Genomic DNA, 12,486 nt, shown 5'->3' on the forward strand with positions numbered 1-12,486 from the left:
GACGCTCGGCCCCTACAGTTGGCGAAGAGGACGCGGAGAAGGACAGGCGGGGCNTGATCGCGGGGTCGCCCGGCGCGGAAGAGACCAAAGGCCGGGCGCGCCAGACGTAGGGGGAGCCACGCGTTGTTTTAGCCTGGAAGGTGCACAAACCTATTTCCCTGAGGACAAATGAGCCCCGTGTGGTGTGTTAGTAACAATGTGCGGGTTGGCTAATTATTTGAGGGAGCTTCTCTTTTGGTTTTCTAGCCGTCCTCCTAGCATGCTCAGAGCCTCCACCCCTGCGCGTTTCAGTTAGTAGAGTCAGAAGAGGTCGGCTCCTCCCAGGTTAGCGCAGGGGCTTGCGGGGGGCCGACCGGCAAGGACGCCCGGGAACTCCGGGGAAGAGCCGACCGTGAAAGTCCCGGAGTGTGGGACGGCTCGCGGGCGTGCGCGGAGGTCGTCGCCGACGTTCAGCGCTCCTGACTCGGCGCCGGGGTTGGCGCGCCGATGGGAACGGATTGTTGGGAACGCTCTGGGACACGCGAGACGGAGAAAACGTTGAGGACCTTTGCACTGTGCTGAGGGCCTCCAAGGATAACAGGATGAGATCTGTGTTAGTGGGGCCTGAGGACAGTGTGAAAAGATACGCAGGTCCAAGCCCAAGTCCGTTAGCGGTGCCTCGCTGTATGAAACGGGGGGTGCCAACCGAGGTCGGATAGTTTTAAAGCTGGAACTGAACTCACTATCTGCCCCACCTCCCACTCCACTTCTTCGTTCAGTAAATGCATCAGCATCGGAGGTAAGAGAACAACGAGATTAAGAGTCCGGAGCCAAATCTGGAGATTAAACAGGAGGTCCTAGCCTTTATCAGGTTTAGTCTGGAAGGGTTCCCTCTGCACACATGGGAAGCCAGGAACAGGCTTCCACTCTCCCTCTTCACATAACTGTATCCTTCCCGTTCCCAGTTGAACGCTCAGAAGTTTTCGCTGGAAGCCCTTCACGGTAATTCCCCGTGTGGCTGGTTATCCCACCCAACACCCAGCTCCTGGACAGCAGGGACTGACCTTTCCTCGTAGGTCAAGCACCTACGCAGTGCCAGGCACACAGTAGATAGCATTAAATAGGTACTGAGGAAATGAGCGTTTTGAGATTATCTAGTTTATGTCTCCTTTGAGAGATGAGGAAAATGAGATCCAAGAAAGGTTACGCGATTTACCCTGGGTTATGCTACTAGGGATTAGAAGTGTAATTCACTCACTCAACACTGCTTTATTGAACACCTATTCAGTGCCAGTCACTGTTTTGAGATGGGAATCCAGCAGGGAACAAAACAGGCCAAGTCTGAACGAACTCTAACTAGAGCTCCAAAGCTTAGTTTGGGAAGGTAGATAAGAACGGCCATGTAAAAATAAATCAGTGTAGGGGCTCAGTCGGTTGAGCCTCGGACCTCAGCTCAGGTCATGATCCCATGGTTTGTGGGTTGGAGCCCTGCCTAGGCCTGGGTGCTGACAGCTCAGAGCCTGGAGTCTGCTTCAGATTCTGTGTGTCTCCCTCTCTTTCTGCCTTTCCCCCACCCAGTCTCGGTCTCTCTCTCTCTCTCACTCACTCAAAAATAAATAAATATTAAAGTAAATGAATCAGTGTAAAGAAATTGAAGGTGGCATATTTAGCCCCTTCAAAGAACAGCAGGAAGGACCATGTGGATTAGAGGAAAGGCAGGGAGGGGAGGTAGTTGGGGGCCTGATTATGCAGGATATTATAGGCTGCTGTAAGGACTTTGATTTTTATTCAGAAAAAGATGGGAAACCATTGGAAAGCTTGGTGTTTTGCTGTGATATGAGTCCATTTGCATTATTTATTTATTTAAAACCTGTTTTTAATATTTTGAGAAAGAGAAAGAAGGGGAGGGGCAGAGAGAGAGAAAAGGAGAGAATCCCAAGCAGGCTCTCCACTGTTTGCACCCAGCCTGATCTGAAGCTCAATCTCACCATGATCATGACCTCAGCCACCCAAGAGACCCTCCATTTGCATTTTTAATGGTATACTGTGGCTACTGTTTGGAGAGGTGATTTTAAGGGGGTAAAGGTAAATAAAAGTAGGGAGACCAGTCAGAAGGTTCTTGTAATAATCTAGACTAGCCTTAGTGGTAGCAGGTGAGATAATGGGAAAAGGTCAGGTTCTTGCTTCATTTAAATAGTAGGACAGAATTTACTGATGGATTGGCTGTGGGATATCAGTCAATGATGTCTCCAAAATTTGGAGCCTGGCAATTAGAGAGATGGAGATGGCACTGATTAAAAGGTGAGAGACTGAGGGAAGAGAAGATTTAAAAGCTGAATCAAAAATGATCTTACAGAATAAGACGCTTAGGTGCCTCTTAGATCTCCAAATGTAAGGTTTTAGTAGAGGGTTTGCTATAGGACATTCAAATCTGGATCAGAACTAGAGGTACATTTGGGCATCTACAGCATAAACCTAATATTTGAAGCCATGAAGATAGATGAAAGCATCTAGGGAGAAAATAGAGATGAGAAATGAGGTTTAAGGACTGAGGCTTGTGACATTTCAGTATTTGGAGGATGCAAAGGTAAAAATCCAGCATAAGAAACAGGAAGAACAGCCAGAGAGGTAGGAGGAGAACTGAGAGAGAGACAGAGAGAGAGAGAAAGATCATAAATAACAGACAGACAAGTCTTTCAAGAAAGGAATTAACAACCATGTAAAATGTTGCTGTTAGTTCGGGTAAAATGAAACTCAACATTGACCATAGGATTTGGCAACACAGAGGTCCCTGGTGATGCTGAGAAGAGCATCATTTTGGTGACATGTTGAGTCAAAAGATAGAATGAATTAACTTTAAGAGTACATGAAGGAAGGGGGCACCTGGGTGGCTCAATCGGTTGGGTCCAGCTCTTGATTTTGGTTCAGGTCGTGATCTCACTGTTGAAGGGATCGAGCCCCACATCAGGCTCTGTGCTGACAGCATCGAGCCTGCTTGAAATTCTCTCTCCCCCCTCTCTGCCTCTTCCCTGCTTGCACATATGCACACACTCTCTCTCTCTCAAAATAAATAAATATTTAAAAAGTATATAAAAGAAGGGAACATGGATACAGGGAGCTTAGACAATTTGTAGAATATACTGTGAAGGAGGGAGCAGAGAAGGGGTATCTAGAAGTGGTTTGGAGTCAAGGGAGGTAATATTTTTTAAGATGGAAGAAATAACATGTTTGATGTTGATGGAAATCATCTATATATAGCTATTTAAGTTTACTTAAATAAACTTCTTTCTTAGCTTCATTAAAACCAGCTGAGCCACCCAGGCGCCTAAATTAAATAAACTTGTCAAAATTTAGTTCCTCAGTGATTAACCCCATTTCAGGTACTCAATGGCTATTCAAGTACTCAAGTGGGTAGTAGCTACCATACCGAACAACATAGCACAACAAAGAACATTTCCATCATCATGGAAAATTCTTTTGGATAGGGCTGAATTAGAGAGTGAAAATTTGATAATGCATGAGAAAGAGAATGAGTACATTGGAGGCAGGAGGGAATAGGATCTAGCACAAAGTCAAGGGACTGACCTTAAATTGTTTCTGCATCTTTAAAAATATTGTCTTTTATTTTAGAGCGAGAAAGAGCACACACGTGCAAGTGGGGAAGAGCGAAAATCCCAAGCAGGCTCCACACTCAACTGCGGTGCCTGATGTGTGGCTGGATGCCATGACCTTGAGATCATGACCCGAGCCAAAATCAAGAGTCAGACACGCTCAACCAACTGAGCCGACTGAGCCACGAAGGGGTTGACTTTAGAATCCAGACATTCCTGCCATTGTCATGGAAGGAAAGACAAAGTGGATGGTTACAGATGCAGCAAGGCTGGTGGAGGTAGTGGTGAGAATGAATGAGGCTCTCTTCTAATTGTTTCTAGTCCTGAAACCCTCCCATTTCCAACCAACATTCTTTCTGTTGCTGTACCAGGCTTCCTCGTAAAGTGTGAAGAAACTAGTGATGAAATTTGTCTAGACATTTATTCACATTCATGAACATATTCACTCTTTATTGAACACCTAAGATCTGCCAAGCAGCAAGTTAAGTGCTAGAAAAAAATATGATGGGCCCAAACAGTAGCGGTCCTTATAGTGACCAAACTCCTATCCCAAAGGGCAAAGCAGTTATTAATCAAATAATCACACTGAATGAGTTACGCACTGAAACAGGTTCAGAGAGAAAGAAACAGGTTTCCATGAGAGAATATACCTCACCTGGGAGTCCAAAGGATTCCCAGAGAAAGGGTTGTTAGGTTGTGGTCTGAAGGATGGAATAGCTAACACATGCAGGGTGCGTATGCACACATATGTGTGTCCGTATGTGTGGAAGAGGGAAAGAGTGGTGTTTGCTTGTTTTTCAGTTCAGACTTCCCTAATTCTTCTCCAAATTCTTTAGACTCTGGAGGCTGTGGCAAAGTGGAAGAGAAGGTGAGGTTGATCATCCTTGGTTTCTCCCTTAGTTTATTCTGAGCTATGAAATGGATTCAAATGTTGGTTAAAAATTGAGAGCCCCTATCCCAGTGAACGGAATAGCCTCCAAATAGAATCTTATCGGAAGGACAGCTTAGCTGCTAGACTTTGCAAAAGTACTTAACTGCTTAGTTTCTTTTGTTTGTTTGTTTGTTTTGAGAGAGAGAGAGCGGGCACAAGTGAGCAAGGGGCAGAGAATCCCACAGTGGGTAGAGAAGAGAAAGAGGAAAAGAGAGAGAAGCAGGGCTCACCAAAAGGGGAAGGCTTGTACTCACCAGAAGTGGGGTTTGAGCTCACCTGATGGGGGGCTCATGCTCACCCAAAGCGGGGCTCGGGCTCCCCTGCTGGGAGTTGGAACTCACAAACCATGAAATCATGCCCTGAGCCAAAGTTCAGTGCTTAACAGACTAAGCTACCCCAACTGCTCGGTTTCGTATGTGTAATACGGGTAATACCCTTTCAGAATTTTGGGGGGAATATTAGATAAAATAAGTGAAGTTCTTAGAGTAGCAGGCATATAGGAAGCTCTGACGAATGATGTAGCTACCATTGTTGTGGTTGCCTTTCATGATCTAGTCTAAACCTCATAAATGTGGGTTCTTCTCCAGCGTCTCCTTGGGGTCTGATTTTTTGCCACTGCCTAATAACCTACAGCTCATGTCTCAAACCAACTTCTAACTCAGGTTATTCAGTTGTGAAGTGCTTACTGTTAACAAAGCACAGAGCAATTAACATCTCAAGGCAAAGACGTTCTGCATCATACACGGAATGAGCTTAATGTATTCGGATGAAACACATACCACACATACCGTATCCAGATAACCATTAGCACAGGCAGTGCGATGAGTGCACACACAGAAGAGGCAAACCAAGTGACAGGCTGGACAGGAGAACAGGAAAAGGGCCCATGATGAGAATGACATTTCAGCCGTTGGAGGCTGGGGAAAACATGAAATAGCAGACATGGTGGTGAGGGGAGTTCTAGGCAGAGAGAACGGCAAGAGCAAAGACATAGAGCTTCCTGTATCTCTACATCCTTCCTTAAACTGTTGAGGAAGGTGTTGTTGGACCCCAAAATCTACAGCAGAGAGGCTCACTAAACCAGTGACTTTCACACTTCTGTGACTGGGGCCAGTGGTAAGGAAATACATTTTACAAATGACGCAAATACACACATACAAAAAGAAATGTCCTAAAACAATAATGAGCTTTACTCCATGTGATGCCTTGGATATTCACGAATCCATTTTTTTCTACGTCACCTTTTTAAAAAATGCTGATTGATCCTAATTCAAACAAACCAGTTCAAGAAAACATTATTTAGGCACTTGAAGTATATTGCACAACACCAGGAATCATTGCTAACTTTTTTAGGTGTGACGGTGGGCTATGTGGTTATGTAAGAAAATATGTGATGATATCTTGATAATCACTGAATATGGGGGATGGGTGTATGGGGGTTCTTTCTGCTTTGTTCCCTCTACTTTTCTATGTTAATGAATGTTCCTAAAGAAAAATATTAAATGCTGGTTGTATCTTGATTTCACTGCTCACTGATAGAGCATGAGTAGAAGTTTGAAAGAGTTTATTCAATCATGTCCATATAAATGCAAAGTAAATAGCACCTGACAGGCAAACATGCCTGTGAGACCCGAAGACCTGGTCATAGGGGCGATTGACTTCTCCAGCAAATAGTTTGCTTGGACATCAAAATGTGCTGTCATTGGGGCACCTGGGTGGCTCAGTTGGTTGAACATCCAACTTTGGCTCAGGTCATAATCTTGCAGCTCTTGAGTTCAAGCCCCACATAGGACTCGCTGCTGTCAGTGCACAGCCCACTTCGGATCCTCTGTCCCTCCCCTGCTCACACTCTCTCAAAAATAAATAAGCATTGAAAAAAAAACCTTGCCATTGTTGCTAAATCATTTTACACATAATATGAAACATCTGAGATGGTAGCCATTACAGTCTGTGACAAAGACCAAAGTGGGGTATGTGTGTTTAAAGAAACATTTATCTTGGGGCGCCTGGGTGGCTCAGTTGGTAAAGCGTCCGACTTCAGCTCAGGTCATGATCTCATGGTTCGTGGGTTCAGGCCCCGCGTCGGGCTCTGTGCTGATGGCTAGCTCGGAGCCTGGAGCCTGTTGCAGATTCTGTGTCTCCCCCTCTCTCTGACCCTCCCCTGCTTATGCTGCCTCTCTCTCTCTCTCTCTCTCTCTCTGTCTGTCTCTCTGTCTCTCTGTCAGAAATAAATAAAACATTAAAAAGAATTTTTAAAAAAAGAAACATTTATCTTCAAAATTTGAGCTGAAAGTATGGTACTCAACACCCTAAATGGAAAACTTAACAAGGCAGGGGACTTTAATCTCATTTTATTTTGGTCAATTAACTTCTTCTTTTCCCTTATAACAACTCATGATGGATCACAAAGAATCAGAAAATAGTACGGATCATTCACAGTTGTTTGTTGGCCTTTTTGGAGCCTCCTCCAATTTTCACACAAATACATTCGAAATAGTGTGAGCAAAGGACCAAGTGATTGCCTTGAGTTTAAAAGCCTATTTTGCTTAAAAGCCTCAACATATTTTAAGCAGCAGATTTAATGTTTAGCTATGATTGTATTTTCTCTTAAGGCATGTGTCTGATGAAATCAAGGGCTTCCTCCATCTGTGACTACATTTTTCATATCCAAATGTATTCATGTGTATAATTCTCAATTATTCAAAAAATACTCTGCTCAAATCTTTTATTTGCACGCAGCCCCCAGATTCTCATTATAAGTGAGGTCCAATTTGTCATTGTTACACCCTTCAGCAACGCTTCTGTCAAACAGCAATTCTTTCATAAGCACACAAAAAACCAGGTAGATGCAGGGTCATTCACTACAAGAAAGTAACCAGCACTGGCAACAAGGGGTTGTTGCCGATACTTTCCCAGTGTTAGTTACCATGTGTGAAGGCTGAAAGTTTATGTGTTTCCCACAGGGCAGATAGTGTCTAGATAAATCAATACAGAAAAGTAGTCAAACATAATTGGCGTTTGAGTGTACTATAAACTGAGCCCCTTCAAGATAGGACAGTTAATATCCTTGTAACAGCTGAACATAAACTTCAGGATTTTTTTTTTTTTAAGAGAGACAGAGTGGGGGGCCTGGGTGGCTCAGTCAGTTAAGCGTCCAACTTTGGCTCAGGATGATCTCACAGTTCGTGGGTTCGAGGCCCGCATCGGGCTCTGTGCTGACAGCTAGCTCAGAGCCTGGAGCCTGCTTCGGATTTTGTGTCTCCCTCTCTCTCTGACCCCTCCCTGCTCGCGCTTCCTCTCTCTCTCAGAAATAAATAAAACACTAAAAAAAGAGAGAGAGAGGGAGACAGAGCATGAGCAGGGAGGTTCAAAGGGAGGGAGATAGAGAATCTTAAGGGGGTCCCATGCTCTTCGCAGAGCCCAATGTAGGGCTCAGTCTCACAACCGTGAGATCATGACCTGAGCTAAAATCAAGAGTCAGACGCTGAACCGACTGAGCCTCTCAGGTGCCCCAGTTAAGTCTTGTTAATTCCTAAAATGTGGCATAGGTTTTTTAAATTGCTTGGTTAATTGAAGTGTATTGTTTGTTTCGTTTTTAAGGAACTAGAAAATATGTTTAATTTTCTTGGATAATGTGGAGCGTTTGCTTTAGTGTATGTGTCTCTCTAAAGTTGAAAAATAATTTACCTTTTAATAGTTGGACACTCTGGGGGCGCCTGGCTGGCTCAGTCAGAAGAGTGTGCCACTCTTGATCTCAGGGTATGACTTCGAGCCCCATATTAGATGTAGAGATTATTTAAATAAATAAAGCTTTAAAAAAAAGTTGGACACTTTTATGCAACTTGCTTTCTGATCATTTCCGTTTAATTTGGAGAAGGAGATTAATAGCATTTACTTGGGCTCAGTAAAGAGTGTACGCATTTTCCGGGGAGCCTGCATCAGGCTCTCTGCTTTCAGCACAAAGCCCACTTTAGATCCCCTGTCTCCCTCTCTCTCTGCCTCTCCCCTACACGCAGATCTCTCTGTATCTCTCTCTCTCAAAAATAAAATATAGACATTTTTAAAAAAGCATTTGGATTTTCCATTGCATTAAGTTGCAAAGACACTGATATAGTTCTTGTTCCTGAGTGCACAGGCCTGTTTGGGAGGAATGCAATGGCCTGGAAATATGGTACACAGAACAGGATATGGAAATGATATGTGTGTCTGGGTTGTCTCCTACTGAAGAGGGAATGGTGTGTTTTCAGGCAAGTGTGGGACAGTTGAATTATGTTAGATTAAAACACTTTAAATTATATACGGGAAGAAAGATATATGTTTATAATGCATGTTAAAAGGAATTTTTTTTTAGCATTTTGAGTTGTTCTACAGTGTTTCACCTACATACATACTTTTGATTTCTTTTTTTTTTTTAAACAGGCTTCATGCCCAACGCAGAGTCTAACTTGGGGCTTGAACTCAAAACCCTGAGATCAAGACCAGAGCTGAGATCAAGAGTCGGACGCTTAACCGACTGAGCCACCCAGGTGCCCCCATACTTTTGATTTTCTGATACCCCCCCCCCCCACTTCTAGTCACGTGACCTGGGCCTACCCTCTGAGACAATCCCATCTTTTTGGCTAGAGTGATTATTTTGGGGATCCAAACTAAGGCAATTCGTGTAATTCATTGGATTTTACTACTGTGGCTGGTAGGAGAGAGGTCTTATCCTAGAGTCATCAGGATGTGAATCAGTAATTGCTGGTGGCCATTCTTCCTGCCCCATGAAGGCACCTGTATTTGGTTGAGAATATGAACATGGGGAGAAGCAGAGTCAAGGACTGGAGAAAGGCCTGATGACATCATTGACCTTTCTGGATCCACTTGTGCTTAAAGACAAATTTACCCCTGGACTTGCCAGTTATTTGAGCCAACAGATCACCTTTGTATTTCAGCTAATTTGAGGGGTTTTTGCTGTTGCACTAAAACAGGCTATACTTAATATTGACTTCAGATGGGATCCCTATTCTCCCTAGTTTTAGGTTCTACCCTTTAATAGCATTCTTCCTTCAAACATGAATAAGTGTTGGGGGTTGTTATTATTTAAATGTTTTAATTCATTCTCTGGGTTCTCATCATTTCTTTTATCATTTTATTGATTATAGCCCATTACACTTTTTTGAAAGAAAATAATACACTGAAAATGTCGAAAGAGTAAAAGATAACCAACCTATCCTCCAGAGTCTCAAAAAAAGGGAACAAGTGTGACTGCATTTTTCTTTTCTCTTATTTTTTTTCAAAATGTTTATTTACTTTTGAGAGAGAGCAAGAGTAGGGAGAGGCAGAGAGAGAGGGAGATAGAGCATCCAAAGTGGGCTCTGTGCTGACAGCAGAGAGCCCTACATTGGGCTTCAAATCATGAACTGTGAGATCATGACCTGAGCCTAAATCAGATGTTTAACTGACTGAGCCACCAGGTGCCCCTGCATTTTTTTTTCTTAAATCAGATATACTCCAAATTGAAGCTAACACACTGGGGCACCTGCATGTCTCAGTCATCTTAAGCATCCAACTCTTGGTTTTCAGCTCAGGTCATGATCTCAGGGTTCCTGAGATCGAGCCCTGCATGGAGCCCCACATAGTGGAGGCTGCTTAGGATTCTCTCTCTCTCTCTCTCTCTCTCTCTCTCCCCCTCTCCCTCTTCCTCTCCCTATGCCCCTCCTTCACTTGTGTGGGTGTTCTCTCTCTCTCAAAATAAATGAACTTAAAAAAAAAAAGAAACAAAGAAACACACCTAAAAGTATTTCACAGCAAAATAGTGCAAGAAATTGAGAACCACCCTAGGGCAAAGGTGGAATGGCCTGCTGACCAAGTGGCCTAGAAGTAAGACTTTCAAAGAAAGTCTTAATTAAATTCTACACTATAAGCTACCACCACCTCCCCAAATATATTTAGGTGCTCTAGGGGGCATCATTTTTCCAACTTCTACAGATCCCATGACATAAATATTTTACATAAACTTCCCAGGTGATTCTGATGCACACCCAACTATAAATGTGTTGAGTGAATTACAACAATTAACTCACTTAACGTTCATGATGGTTCTATCAGATGGATTCTATTATCAACTACATTTTAAAACTGAGGAGGAATGCCTGGGTGACTCGTTTGACTTGATTTTGGCTCAGGTCATGATCCTGGGGTGGTGGGATAGAGCCCCGCTGGGCATGGTGCCTGCTTGAAATTCTCTCTCTGTCTCTCTCTGTCTCTCTGTCTCTCTGTCTCTCTCTCTCTCCCTCCCTCCCTCTCCCTCCCTCTCTCCTTCTCCCTCCCTCTCTCTCTACCTCCCTCCCTCCCCCTCTTCCTCTCTCCCTTGTTCATGCTCTATGTCTCTCTCTCAAAATAAAAATAAATTTTTTAAAAAATGAGGAAATGGAGCCACAGAAAGGCTAAGTTGCCTAAAATCCTGCAGGTAGTTGATGGTTGAGCCAGGTTTGAAACCCAGGCAAGTTGATTCCAAAGCAGTTATTTAATCACTATCCTGTACTTTTTTAATTTTTTAAAAATGTTCTTTCTTGGGGCACCTGGGTGGCTTAGTCGGTTAAGCGTCCGACTTTCGCTTGGGTCATGATCTCGCAGTTCGTGGGTTCGAGCCCCGCGTCAGGCTCTGTGCTGACTGCCAGCTCAGAGCCTGGAGCCTGTTTCAGAGTCTGTGTCGCCCTCTCTCTCTGACCCTCCCCTGCTCCCGCTGTCTCTCTCTCTCCTAGACATAAATAAAACATTACAAAAAAAAAGANTCTCTCTCCTAGAAATAAATAAAACATTAAAAAAAAATTTTTTTTAAATGTTCTTTATTTTTTTTTTTAAAGGAGAGAGAGAGAGAGACAGAGCATGAGCGGGGGAGGAGTAGAGAGAGAGGGAGACAGAATTCAAAGCAGGCTCCAGGCGCCAAGCTGTCAGCACAGAGCCCAACGCGGGGCTTGAACCCATGAACCAGGAGATCATGACCAGAAGTGAAGTCGGACACTCAACTGACTGGGCCACCCAGGCGCCCCTGTCCTGTACTGTTTTAAAGTAATGGCTTTTGCAGCAATAATGGCACAGCAGTCATGGTGACTGACAATTGTTGGCAGGCCAAGGCGAGACATGTTTGGATTCGTTTGGGGTTTTCTGCCTCCCAGGAACACTTCACCCCAGCCAACACTAGTTTTTCTCATTTCTGAACTTTTTTTTTTTTGAGAGAGAGCGAGAGAGAGAGAGCCCATTCAAACGTGCAAGAAGTGGAGGAGGAGCAGAGGGAGAAGGAGAAGCAGGCTCCAAGCCCAGCACAGAGCCAGATGCAGGGCTCAGTCTCCTGACCATGAGATCATGACCTGAGCCAAAATCAAGAGTCGGACTCTTAACCGATGGAATCGCTAGGTGCCCCTAAACTTCTTATACTCAAAATCAGCATCCTACAGTTTGGCGTCGAATTCTGTCCCTCTTTGTGCTGTTGGTCTGGACTTTTCAAGCATATCAGACTAAATTGACTAAATGGGGTGCTTGGCTAGCTCAGTCAATCGAGCATGCCACTTTTGAACTCAGGGTAACGTGTTCAAGCCTCACGTTGATCGTGGAGCCTACTTTAAAAACAAAGGAAGAAGTGACCATGAACTGAGGTCCAGTTTTGTCTCCCCTTGCTTGTAGCACCTGGTATGGTGTACCATTATTTGCTGACCACATCCGGAAGTGGTAAACTGACTTAAGAAACCTGCTTACTTGTGAAGTTTAGATGCATTTAGCACGGAACTCTTGAGATTTGACATTACATTTTTTATCAGTTCCTGCCCTTTTGTGGTTTTAGATGTTCAACCAGATATTCCCTTCCTTCGATCACATCAGATCTCCTTTTGTTGGTACTCAGCACTCAAAGCCCACATTTCTTTTGCCAATCAAATTGGTGTGGGAACATTCGTTTCCTGCAGCTGAGAGCAGTTCTTGAAACTT

At 44.0% G+C, this 12,486-nt stretch overlaps 1 long non-coding RNA gene across 1 annotated transcript; it reads left to right on the plus strand.

The window, feature by feature from the left end:
* The first annotated feature begins 391 nt into the window (after nucleotides 1-391).
* LOC144219346 (uncharacterized) lies at nucleotides 392-3,988 on the plus strand. The gene is made up of 2 exons (XR_013331379.1): nucleotides 392-778; nucleotides 3,610-3,988. It is a non-coding gene; the product is annotated as an uncharacterized LOC144219346 (long non-coding RNA).
* Nucleotides 3,989-12,486: the final 8,498 nt, after the last annotated feature.

This window comes from Crocuta crocuta, unplaced genomic scaffold (assembly GCF_008692635.1).
Source record: "Crocuta crocuta isolate KB4526 unplaced genomic scaffold, BGI_CrCroc_1.0 scaffold118, whole genome shotgun sequence".
NCBI lineage: Eukaryota > Metazoa > Chordata > Mammalia > Carnivora > Hyaenidae > Crocuta > Crocuta crocuta.